This window comes from Scyliorhinus torazame, chromosome 1 (genome assembly GCF_047496885.1).
Source record: "Scyliorhinus torazame isolate Kashiwa2021f chromosome 1, sScyTor2.1, whole genome shotgun sequence".
Lineage (NCBI taxonomy): Eukaryota > Metazoa > Chordata > Chondrichthyes > Carcharhiniformes > Scyliorhinidae > Scyliorhinus > Scyliorhinus torazame.
In genome coordinates, this window is record NC_092707.1 from 374,820,657 (window position 1) to 374,834,467 (window position 13,811).

General features: G+C 58.1%; 1 protein-coding gene across 1 annotated transcript in view; it reads right to left on the bottom strand.

Moving 5' to 3' along the window:
• ryr2a (ryanodine receptor 2a (cardiac)) overlaps positions 1 to 13,811 on the bottom strand; it is a 1,117,859-nt gene that overhangs the window by 62,576 nt on the left and 1,041,472 nt on the right. The gene's annotated exons all lie outside the window — the stretch shown is intronic.

Genomic DNA, 13,811 nt, shown 5'->3' on the forward strand with positions numbered 1-13,811 from the left:
GGACCCAGTGGAGGGGATGCCCGAGATAATGCAGACACTCAGGGAGTTTGGGGAATTTTCAGGATATAAATTGAATATGGGGAAGAGTGAGCTGTTTGTGATGCACCCTGGGGAACAGGGCAGGGGAATAGATGATTTGCCGTTGAGGAGAGTAACAAGGGATTTTCGGTATCTAGGGATCCAGATGGCCAGGAACTGGGGAACCTTGCTGTGGTGGTTTGTATTAGGGGTCATGTGGGACTGTGAAGCCGTAATGCTATTGGCTGACAGATCCCGGGTCCTGGTTGGCTGTTGACCCCTATCTCCGCCCTGAAGGCGGAGTATAAGAACCCGTGCTTCTCCCCGCAGCTCCATTCTGTTGCTGAACTGCTGGGAACAAGTCACGCTTAATAAAGCCTCATCGGCTTCATCTCTACTCGTCTCTCTCGTAAGTCATTGTGCGCTACAATTTATTAAGCGTGACTTGTTCCCAGCAGTTCAGCAACTCTGTCGTTCAAGTTAACCACTGCCCTATTATGTTTAAACTTGGCACAGGAGCTTCAGCAAATCTACTATCAAGACTGGATCTCAGTAAGATTCCAGCAGAATCTGAGATACTTCCAGCAGCTTGTAGACTGAAGGACTAGAACGGTAACCTGGGCCGGGATTCTCCCCTACCCAGCGGGGCGGGGGGTCCCGGCGGGATGGAGTGGCATGAACCACTCCAGCGTCGGGCGTTTCTCCGCACCTTTAGCGGCCAAGCCCTCACCGTGAGGGGCTAGGCGCTGATTGGAGCGCCGCCGACCGGCAGGAAAGGACTTTGGCGCTATGCCAGCCGGGGCCGAAAGGACTCCGCCGGTCGGCGGAAGTCCGCGCATGCACGGGAGTGTCAGCGGCCGCTGACGTCATCCCCACGCATGCACGGGGGGGGGGTCTCTTCCGCATTGGCCATGGTGAAGACTGTGGCCGAGACAGAGGGAAAAGAGTGCCCCCAAGTCACCGGCCCGCCCGCGGATCGGTGGGCCCCGATAGCGGGCCAGGCCACCGTGGGGGCACCCCCCGGGGCCAGATCGCCCCGCGCCCCCCCCCCAGGACCCCGGAGCCCGCCCGCTCCGCCTAGTCCCGCCGGGAAGAGAGGTGGTTTGATTCTCGCCGGCGGGACAGGCATTCCAGCAGTGGGACTTCGGCACATCGCGGGCCGGAGAATCGCCAGGGGGCGCCGACCGGCCCCCGCTGAATATCCGGTGCCGGAGAATCCGGCAACCGCCAGGAGCGGGATTCATGCCAGCCCCCGGCGATTCTCCGACCTGGCGGGGGGTCGGAGAATCCCGCCTCTGGGGCGAAATTCTCCGTTATCGGCGGAAACTCCGCCGATCGGCGCAAAAAACGGCGCAAATCCCACTTGCGTCACGTCATAAAAATGGGCCGATAGTCTGCGGCCCGAAATGGGCTAGCAGCGACGTAACGGGATCCGCGCTTGCGCAGTGGTTCACGCCGTGCAGCGTCATACACGCTGCACGGCGTGACGGCTCATAAGGCCGCGCAGCTCCCCCCCACCCGACCGGAACACCCGACCGCAACACCCGACTGGATGGCTGGCCGTCACTCAGCCCCGAGGTTCGAGTCACGCGATGTGGAGGCGCTCCTGGACGCGGTGGAGCAGAGGAGGGACGCCCTGTATCCCGGGCACGGCCGCAGAGTTGCCCCACGCCACAGCCGGCGTCTGTGGAGGGAGGTGGCAGAGGCCGTCACCGCTGTGGCCCTAACACCACGGACAGGCACCCAGTGCCACAAGAAGGTGAACGACCTCGTCAGAGCAGGCAGGGTGAGCCTCCCCCATATCCCCCATATCCCCTCTCCCCCAAATCCCCCCCTCCCCCATATCCCCCCTCCCCCATATGCCCCCCTCCCTCATATCCCCCATATCCCCCCTCCCCAATATCCCCCCCTCCCCCATATCCCCCATATTCCCCCCTCCCCCATATTCCCCCCTCCCTCATATCCCCCCTCCCCCATATACCCCATATCCCCCCTCCCCCATATTCCCCCTCCCCCATATCCCCCCTCCCCCATATTCCCCCCTCCCCCATATTCCCCCCTCCCCATATCCCCCCTCCCCCTTATCCCCCATATTCCCCCCTCCCCCATATCCCCCTCCCCCATATTCCCCCCTCCCCCATATTCCCCCCTCCCCCATATCCCCCCTCCCCCATATCCCCCCTCCCCCATATTCCCCATATCCCCCCCTCCCCCATATCCCCCATCCCCCATATCCCTCCTCCCCATATCCCCCATATCCCCCCTCCACCATATCCCCCATATTCCCCCCTCCGCCATATCCCCCCTCCCCCATATCCCCCATATCCCCCCTCCCCCATATCCCCCCCTCCCCCATATCCCCCATATCCCCAAGTGAATCCAGCCCTAACCTTAACCTCTGCAATGCACGCGCAACCGATAGCGTGCATTCATATACCTGCCTAACTGTTGCCTTTTACCCCTGCCACCACCCCCCCCCCAGGAGAAGCGCGCACACAACAATAGGGAGCATGTGAGGACTGGAGGAGGGCCCGCTGATGAGAGGCCACTGACCGTACACGAGGAAAGGGCCCTGGAACTGGCTGGCGGACCTGAGGACCGGGAGGTTGCTGATGCAGAGGTCGGGGCCCCACGAGCAAGTGAGCCACCAACAGCCCGTCCCCATATCCCCCCTCCCCTATATCCCCCTCTCCCGTATCACCTGATCACTGCCTGATGTCTAACCATGCATGCTTCATTGTGTATCGCAGGACCAAACGTCCAGGCACCCATCCCCGCAGATGCAGACCGCCCGCAGGATGCCCCTCGGAGACCACGGGAGACGGAGAGACCCGCACCCTCCAGCATGCGACGCCCGCAGGATGCCCCTCGGAGACCACGGGAGACGGAGAGACCCGCACCCTCCAGCATGCGACGCCCGCAGGATGCCCCTCGGAGACCACGGGAGACGGAGAGACCCGCACCCTCCAGCATGCGACGCCTGCAGGATGCCCCTCGGAGACCACGGGAGACGGAGAGACCCGGACCCTCCAGCATGCGACGCCCGCAGGATGCCCCTCGGAGACCACGGGAGACGGAGAGACCCGCACCCTCCAGCATGCGACGCCCGCAGGATGCCCCTCGGAGACCACGGGAGACGGAGAGACCCGAACCCTCCAGCATGCGACGCCCGCAGGATGCCCCTCGGAGACCACGGGAGACGGAGAGACCCGGACCCTCCAGCATGCGACGCCCGCAGGATGCCCCTCGCACACCACGAGAGACGGAGAGACCTGGAGCAACAGGGAGACGACACCCCCGTCACGTGCGGGAGCGACCACCCAGCGATGAGGGGGGCAGCCACAGGCCCCCGTCACATCCGAGCCAGGACACCACTACCCAGGACACCACTACCCAGGACACCACTACCCAGGACACCACTACCAAGGACACCCCTACCCGGGACACCACTACCCGGGACACCACTACCCGGGACAGCACTACCCGGGACAGCACTACCCGGGACAGCACTACCCGGGACAGCACTACCCAGGACACCCCTACCCGGGAAGACGAAATACCGGACAGTGACTCAGAGTGGATGGGTGGAGACGAACCCCCACCCCAAAGTGCCATGGACTCAGAGTGGGACGAAGAGCACGACACAACGCCACTGCTGTCACCAACACCCTCCACCATCGCAGAAACACTCACCACGGTTGGGCACTTTAGTGATGAGGCGTCTGGTACACTCACTGGTGCGCACAACACAGCCGTCCCGGTACAGCAGGTGGAGGTAGGAGCAGCAGAGGGACCGGGCGGTCGGAGGGCAGCCCAGGCCAAGCGAACATCTGCCGCCCAGATGGATCCCGGGTTCCTGCAGTTACCACACCCACACATAGATCCGATGCAACCACCGACACGGAGACGAGCGAATAGGGTGACGGGTGGCTTGCGGCGGCTGCGGTCGCAGGTGGAGGAGTCCACCCGCGTCCAGGAGCTGGGAGTGGTCCCGGTCATGCGTGCCACCCAGGCTGACACCGCACGGGTGGCGTCCGCGGTGGAGGCAATGGGTGCGACGGTGTCAGACATGGGGAACGGTTTGCGAGGCCTGGGGCCTTCCGTGCAGGCGGCGTCTGTGGCCCAGGAAATGGCTGCCCTCTCACAGGAGGCCATGAGCCAGTGCCAGCGCCAGATGGCAGAGGCGCTCAACGCCATAGCCCAGTCTCAGCAGGCCATGGCCCAGTCTCAGCAGGCCATAGCCCAGTCTCTGCAGGCCATGGCCCAGTCTCTGCAGGCCATGGCCCAGTCTCAGCAGGCCATCGCTGAGGGCATCGGCGCCAGTGGCCATGTGCGAGCTGGCGTCGCACTGTCGCAGACAGGGTTCGACAACCCCCTGGGCTCCATGGCTGCAAACCTGCAGACCCCTGTCGATACCAGCACGGGCCTCCAGGACTGGCAGCGCCAGATGTCGGGGGCGCGTCGGATGGCCAGTCCGTTCGCATCCCCCACCCATGTAGAGGCCTGGGGGCCATCGGGCACCCCGAGAGAGGAGGAGGTGGTGTGGTCCGTCCCGGCTCCCTCTGTAGGGGAGGTCCCGGTACACCGCGACACCTCGGACTCCCCCCCTTCCGTCCCAGGTGCATCGGGTGGGCAACGGGCAGGACAGGCTGGCAGCTCGCCATCCCAGTCGCCCGGGCCGCAGCCTGGCCCATCTAGGCCAGGACGCCCCAGGAAACGGCCGCCAAAGGGATCCAGTGTCAGAGGGCAGGAATCACAGGAGTCCACCTCCAGTTCTGCTGTACCATCTGGGGAACCACGTAGACGTAGTCAAAGGGCCCGTAAGGCCAAACAATTAGACACTGAGTAAGTTGGCACGGGTGCAGGGCACAGATGAGTTTTAGGGGCTAGGGCACGTGCATGAACTCCTTTGGTTATTAAAGTCAATGTTACACCTACCGAAGCTGCCTTTGTGCTCTGTCCAAAGTGTGCGGGGGTGTCATGTACGTTGAGCGCAAGTGTGTGTGTGAGGGGTGGTCTTACCTCAGCCCCAGGTGAGTCTGCCCCCTTCCCCCTGGGCCGCCATCAACATCCCCCGGGCAGAGGACGGGACCGTGCGCTGCAGTGTCACAGCCGCATGCAGGGATGGTCCGGGTGGATGGTGGTACTGTGGCCATGGGTCAGACATAGTCCAACGATGTAGAGCCAGGAGCTCATCGGAGGCGGGTTGTCATCATTCTCCATGGCCTGCGATAGACACGCGTCCACCCGCAACTGGGTGAGCCCGGCCCGTTGTGCCGCCGGTGGATCGGCAATTGGGAGTGGGGGGGTGGTGTGCATGCGGGTGGGGTGTGTGGGGTTGGGGAGGGTGGTGAGGGTGCTGGGTGGGTGGATGGGTGGGGGGTGTGGGTGGTCGGCTGTTGTCATGGTGTGCGGTCTGTGGCCATACTACCCGATTCCCACGCCCATCTAGTCAGTGAAGCGGGCGTCTATCAGTCTGTCCCGTGCCCGCTGGGCCAGCCGGTAACGGTGGACAGCCACCCGTCTGTGTCTACCCCGTCTGCCCTGACCATTGCCCCCATCCCCCTCATCTGGGGAGGACTGGGCCTCTTCCTGCTGCTCCTCCACTCCGCCCTCCTCTGCCTGCGGCACATCGCCCCTCTGCTGGGCTATGTTGTGCAGGACGCAGCACACCACAATGATGCGGCCGACCCTATCTGACCGATACTGGAGGGCGCCCCCAGAGAGGTCCAGGCACCTGAAACGCATCTTCAGCACGCCAAAGCACCTCTCGATCACTCCCCTTGTCGCTACATGGGCATCATTGTAGCGGTTCTCCGCCTCATTGCGTGGCCTCCGTATAGGTGTCATCAGCCACGATCGCAATGGGTAGCCCCTGTCGCCCAGCAACCAGCCCCTCAGCCGGGGATGGCGTCCCTCGTACATGCCGGGGATGGATGACCGCGACAACACGAATGAGTCGTGTACACTGCCTGGGTGACGGGCGCAGACGTGCAGGATCATCATGCGGTGGTCGCAGACCACCTGTACGTTCATCGAATAGGTCCCCTTCCTATTAGTGAACACGGCCCTGTTATCTGCAGGTGGCCGCACGGCGACGTGCATCCCATCGATCGCGCCCTGGACCATGGGGAACCCGGCAACGGCAGAGAAGCCCACGGCCCGGGCATCTTGGCTGGCCCGGTCCACGGGGAAGCGGATGTAGCGGTGCGCCATGGCATAAAGGGCATCTGTCACTGCCCGGATGCACCGATGCATCGATGTCTGCGATATGCCGGACAGGTCCCCACTCGGTGCCTGGAATGACCCCGTTGCATAAAAGTTCAGGGCCACCGTAACCTTGATGGACACGGGGAGAGGGTGTCCCCCGCCAGTGCCACGCGGTGACAGGTGTGCCAGCAGGTGGCAGATGTGTGCCACGGTTTCCCGGCTCATCCGGAGTCTCCTCCTGCATTCCCGGTCCGTGAGGTCCTGGTATGACTGCCGGGGCCGATACACATGGGGCGCCCTCGGGTGCCTCCGTTGCCGTGGGGCCGCGACGTCCTCCTCCCCCTCCTCGTCCTGTCGGTCAGGTGTCCCTCCAGCCTGGGCGGCTGCCGCCTGCCCCTCTGCGGCAGCCTGCGCCGCCTCTCTGGCACGCTCCTCCTCCTCCTCCTCCTCCTCCTCCTCCTCATCCAGGGCAACATTGACATGAGCGGCTGCCACCACGGCGGCCAACATCGCTGGATGGTCTGAAAACATGACGGCCTGGTGGGGGGGAGGGGAACGACGACATGTCTTCATTGCCCATATCCCCTCCTCCCCCCAGCCAGGTGGCATGGACCGCATGGGTCCAACTGTTGGAGGCTGGCACCTGGCCAGGTGGACCAACTCATTTGCCCTCCCATCACCCACCCCGGCACGGACCCCCCCCCCAACCTCCACCCCGGCACGGCCCCCCTCCCCAACCTCCACCCCGGCACGGACCCCCTCCCCAACCCCCAACCTCCACCCCGGCACGGACCCCCTCCCCAACCCCCAACCTCCACCCCGGCACGGACCCCCCCAACCTCCACCCCGGCACGGACCCCCTCCCCAACCCCCAACCTCCACCCCAGCACGGACCCTCCCCCAACCTCCACCCCGGCACGGACCCCCTCCCCAACCCCCAACCTCCACCCCAGCACGGACCCCCTCCCCAACCCCCAACCTCCACCCCAGCACGGACCCCCTCCCCAACCCCCAACCTCCACCCCGGCACGGACCCCCTCCCCAACCCCCAACCTCCACCCCAGCACGGACCCCCCCCCAACCTCCACCCCGGCACGGACCCCCTCCACAACCCCCAACCTCCACCCCGGCACGGACCCCCTCCACAACCCCCAACCTCCACCCCGGCACGGACCCCCCCCCAACCTCCACCCCAGCACGGACCCCCCCCCCAACCTCCACCCCGGCACGGACCCCCTCCCCAACCCCCAAACTCCACCCCGGCACGGACCCCCTCCCCAACCTCCACCCCGGCACGGACCCCCTCCCCAACCCCCAACCTCCACCCCAGCACGGACCCCCCCCCCAACCTCCACCCCGGCACGGACCCCCTCCACAACCCCCAACCTCCACCCCGGCACGGACCCCCTCCCGGCACTCCCCCGGAGCCCAGCCTACTCTAACCACCCCCCCCCCCCCCCCCCGCCGCACACACACACACACAAGCCGAGACACACCTCTCCTCACGCAATCAGTCTGCGGCCACGCCATTTCCTGCCCAGAGCCAACCCCCCAGGCCGTCACTCACCTCCTCGCTGGTCGGCGTGAGCCTGGAGCACCGGGTCACGCCGATGAAAAGGAGGTTTGATTCACGTCGACGTGAACGGTCATCTCGTCGACGGGACTTCGGCCCATCCGGAAGGGAGAATATCGGCAGGCCGAAAATTGGCTGCCTTGCGCAGACCCGTGACATTCTCCGCGGCAGCGGCGCCATTAACGCCCCGCCGACTTTTCTCCCTTCGGAGACTTCGGCGGGGGCGGGGGCGGGATTCACGGCGGCCAACGGCCATTCTCCGACCCGGCGGGGGGTCGGAGAATGACGCCCCTGATCTCTGCAATACGATCATGCCATTTGAAAGTCTCGAACAAACAAATCAATAAGTTATTAAGATTCGAAATCGTAAACAATAATAAATCTTCACTTTGAGGCGCACAAACATGCAAAGACTTGCAGCTTGTACAAAGAATATACACAGCAACACAATTTGCACCAAGTATGGAATGACAAATCCCAAAAATCTTAAATCAGTACCCTGATGTATTCAGAGGCATGGGCACATTACCGTTTCAGTATAAAATTTTTCTCAGGAAGGATTCCAAGCCAGTTATTCATCCAACTCGGAGAATTCCTGCTCCTTTGCGAGAAAGGTTAAAACTAGAACTTGACCGACTTCAAGACCAAGGTATTATATCTCGAATCATACAACCGACTGACTGGGTCAGCTCATTGGTTTGCGTAAAAAAAACGCCTGGAATCTTCGCATCTGCATTGATCCTAAAGATCTCAATAAGAATATATGAAGGGAACATTATCCCATACCAAGTCACAAGTGAGATGGCGAATGCACACATCTTCACGAAGTTAGACACGTCAGAGGGATTTTGGCAAATGCAACTCGACGACTCAAGGAGACTATTATGTACTTTCAACACGCCCTTTGAACGATTTTGCTTCAACCATATGCCGTTTGGTATCATATCAGCATCTGAGATATTCCACAGGATCATGGAGCAAATGACAGAAGGAATTGAAGGTGCACGTTGACAACATCATCATTTGGTCCACAACTAGGGAAGAACACATTCATCGCTTAAAACAAGTATCCGAACAGATCAACAAGTTTGGACTCAAACTGAATCAAACAAAGTGTACATTTGCACAATCTTCACTGAAATCCTGGGGAGATACCGGGCGGGATTCTCCGACCCCCCAGTGGGTCGGCGAATCCCCAGTGGGCAGCGAGAATCCCGTCCCGCTGCCCCGACGGCGGCTTCCATATTCTCCGGCACCATTTTTTGGACGGGGGTGGGATTCACACCACGCTGGTCGGGGGCCGTTGGTAGCAGCCCCCCCAGCAATTCTCCGGGCCCCGATGGGCCGAGCGGCCTTCCGCTTGTGGCCAGTCCCGCCGACGTGGGTTACGTATGGTCCCACACGGCGGGACCTGGGGGCGCGGCCCCCGCGGTGGCCTGGTCCGCGATCAGGGCCCACCGATCTGCGGGCGGGCCTGTTCCGTGGGGACACTCCTTCCTTCCGCGCCGGCCCCTGTAGGGCTCTGCCATGGCTGGCGCGGAGAAGAGAAACCCCCGCGCATGCGCCAAAATACGCCGGCCAGTCTGCACATGCGTGGAACCATGCCGGTGGTTCCGCGCATGCGCGAGATCACACTGCCTCTTCAGTGCATGCGCGAACTCATGCAGTCCCTTCGGCGCCGGCTGGAGCGGTGCCAACCCCTCCGCCGTCCACCTAGTGTGGAGAATTCCGCACTTTCGGGGGCTGTTGACGCCAGACTGGTTGGCGCGGTTCTCCTGCCGGCGTGGGGACCAGAAGGGAGAATCCCGCTGACCATTTTTCACCAAGGTGTCAGACCTGATGATGGTAAGATAGCAGCAATCTAGAACATGAAAATTCCAGAAGATAAAAAAGCTGTTCTGAGATTTTTGGGCTTCATCAATGTTCTTGGCAAGTTTATCTCCAACTTGTCAGCTGGAACAACAGCATTGAGAAATTTAATCAGAAAATCTACTACTTTTGAGTGGACGCAGAGCCATCAGAAGGAATGGACAGATCTAAAAACACAACTTATGACTGCACCGATACTCGCTTTCTTCGATCCGAAAAGAGCATCCGAAATATCCACTGATGCAAGTCAGGATGGAATAGGCGCAGTTCTCTTACAACAAGATGAATATTCTGATTGGATTCCTGTAGCATATGCTTCAAGAGCAATGACAGCAACGGAATACAGGTACACACAAATTGAGAAGGAATGTCTAGGTCTATTGACAGGAATACTCAAATTCCATGACTATGACTACGGACTCCCAACCTTCTCAGTTGAGACGGATCACAGTCCGTTGGTCCACATTATTGAATAAAATCTAAACGATGTGACACCCAGACTTCAGTGCATAATGATGAAATTACGAAGGTATGATTTCAATTTAATTTATACACCTGGGAAAGAGCTAATAATTGCAGACACTTTATCACGTTCCATCGGAACAGATAGCACACCAATGGAATTCATACGAGATGTAGAAGCTCAGGCTCAACTCTGTGCAGAGAACCTTCCTGCATCAGACGAAAAACTGCAATTAATCAAGTCAGAAACAAAGAAGGACACTACACTTCAGAGGGTCAGGCGCCATCTACAACATGGATGGCCGAAGTACAGTGTCCTCAATATCGTAACATACAGTCTGATTTGGCAATAGCTGATGGTCTATTGAGACTAGACCAAATTGTCATCCCACAATGTCTTTGATCCGACATTCTAGAAAAAATTCACGAGGGACACCTCAGTATCGAAAAATGTAAAAGAAGAGCACGACGGGCAGTCTACTGGCCGGGGATAAACAGGGACATCACTGACATGATCATAACCTGCGAAACCTGTCAAAGACACCAACCTGCGCAATGCAAGGAGATCCTTCACAGCACAAACTGATCACATCTCATTGGACCAAAGTAGGGATCGACCTTTTCCATTCAACTTGTTGAGACTAGGTTTTAATAATGGATTATTATTCTAACTATCCAGAAGTTATGAAACTTCCAGACCTGACATCAAATTCAGTAATTAAAGCATGTAAAGAAACATTCTCAAGACATGGAATACCAGAAACAGTAATGTCGGACAATGGTCCACGTTTTGCAAGTTTGGAATGATCAGAATTCTCGAAGAAAAATAACTTCAGGCATGTGACATCCAGTCTTCACTACCCTCAGTCCAACGGCAAGGTAGAGAAAGGTGTTCACATAATCAAACAGTTGATTAGTAAAGCAAATGATTCAAAGTCAGATATCCATCTTGCTTTATTGTCATTGCTACTCCTCTGTCTTCAGGACTCTCGCCGGCTCAAATGTTATTCAACAGGGATCTCGCGACTACCTTACCAGCAATCAGACTGCAGAATCCAGACCATTTGCCTGTTCTGAAGAAGATTGAAGAACAACAAAGATGATATTATGATCAACAAGCACATCAATTGGAACCACTGACATAGGATGACCTTGTCAGAATCAAAAATCCAGCAGGAGGATGGTCTGCTCCAGCTACATTAGGCAAGCTGTTCCACATTCCTACACAGTAAGATCAGCAGAAGGCACGATATTTCAGCATAACAGACGTGCTTTGCAGAAAATTAGGCTTCAACACCCAATTTTTCCAAATTTAAACTTCCATGACTCATTATTTCATGACAATCTACTGCATCTCAGAAAATCAGATGACATGCACAAAACTGTCAAAGTTTCAGACTCACCACCTCGTCAGTTAAGAAGATTGACACAACGACAAAGAAAACCTAACAGACTGAACTTATAAAATATTGTATTATTTTGTATAGTTATTACTCAAGTTTTGCTTGTACAGATATACATCTCATGATTTATACTTAACTTGTTATACAATTTTCTCTGTCGCATGGCTCCCCCACCTCACATCCCCTGCCACCCCTCAGGGTGGCATCCAACACGCCCTGCACACGAGCCCCCGGCCACAGCAGAAGCCGCCAGGCAATGAACCCCAGGCCCTGTATTCCGGACTTCCATTGGTAACATTACCTGGACTGGGTGCTGGTTCCCTGCCCAGTCCACACACCCAACCTCTGGTTGCAGGGATGTCCCCAGTGCTGAGCCCCAGCTCTTGGATGTTTGAATGTTGGCTTCTGCCTCTATGGAGTTGAAGCCTCCTGTGTCCAGGCAGAGTGTCCAGGCCTCACGGGCTGGTTGGGATGCTAGACAGTAACTCTCATCTGCGACATGGCACGTGTACCCATGGGAATCCACTCAGGGGCCTGTGAAGTGCTCACATTATTACAATTACCAATTCCCTATTCGCTATGTAGTGATCTGTATATCTGCTGAAATGTAAGGGGTTAACATCTGTAAGATAGTGCTAGATAACCACTAGATGGCAGCACCAGATCGATGTATATAAACTGCACTCAGAGGAGATTCCCACCTCTTAGTATCAGGAGTGACTAGTGAGCAGAGTGTTAGAGATATAGCTTAGTCGGCAAGTGTAGTTAAACATTATATATACTTATCCTCATTTACCTAATCTTCAGTTATAGTTGTAGCAGAGTGAACAAACTCATAGTTATTTATAATTGTTATTCAATAAATGATATTTGCTTAATTTGAAGACTGATAGCTTTACTGAATGACAAAGATCAGACCATTCTGGAAGTAAGCAAAAGAGTAACGGCATATAACGATCACGTAATGTAGCAGGCAATAGCCTCCAGTTGTGCACCCGGAGGCCGCCACGGTCAGTGGGGGCTATGGGTGGTCATTGGGACAGATTGGCAATAGCCGGTGCTTCTTCCATTATGGGTACGGACGATCCAAGAGGTGGCATGGCAGACCCGCGGGTGCTGGGATTCCCCCCCCCCCCCCCCCCCCCGACACCGATGGCAACCCCCCCACCGATGGTGGTCCACCCCTCGACCAAGGCTAACCCCGCTGGGATCTCTTCTCTCCCCCCCCTGGTCTCCCCACGGAGCACTGAGCCATTAATCCCAATGTCCCCGGGCTCACTGCCCAGGATCGGCAATGGCTACTCAACTTCTCGGATCCCTACAGCAGCCATTCTGCCAGCTTCATATTTTTTTAAAGGTGTGCTAATCAGGGCCCGTTAGATCACGGGAGGTGGTTAGATAGGGGATCGTTCCCAGTAATGGGACGAAGATTGCTTTAATTGGTGAATGTTGATTTCTCGACATGCCATCGCAGGATCCTCATCTCGCCAATGGGGATGGGCCGGTTAGATCGCAAACCGACTGACGCCCGGTGCGGCTCCCGATTTTGGCTTCTCCCACGATCTAACAGCCTCGTCATGCGCAAGCGAGAGCATGGAGTGGGCATTAAATCGCGCCCTTAGAATTATTTTCATCACGGGGGAGCTGAACTCTCTGGCCACACCTGCTCCCCAGAGATCGAGACGCCATTTTGAAAGGGTGCCCCGATCTCTAAGTGAGCTTGAGGGTCTCCACACACCCCACCCATGAGCAATGTCACCCCGCACACACATGGCAATTATCGCACACCCCCCCAAGTGAGGACACCCTGCTAAGTGGTCCCTGAAGACCCCCCTCTTCAGGCTCCCCCACAGGTAGTTACAAGCTATCCCCCTTCCAGGACTCCTAAAAGTCACCCCCCGGACTTCGCAGAGTCCATATTTACATGCCCTGCACCCTCCCCCACCCTTCGTACCCTCACTCAACCCTACTATCATGGGTATGACCATCCTCAGACCCTGACCCTTGGCAGTGCCACGCTGACATCCAGCTTCCCTGGCACTGCCATCTTGGCATGCTGGGAGTGCTCATGCTGGCTTTGCGGTGGCAATGCCAGGGTGGCAGTGTCAATGTGCTAAGCGGGTTGTGCCAAGGTGCCCTCATTCCAGGGAGAGGGTTAGGGGGCCACCCTGCACTATCCCTGACCACCCAGGGGCCTCAGGTGTCCCAGGAGACCCCCTGGGTGCCATTCCGCCTGGTCTAAGTTTGTGTGGACCAGTACTGAACGGCGCCCAGCT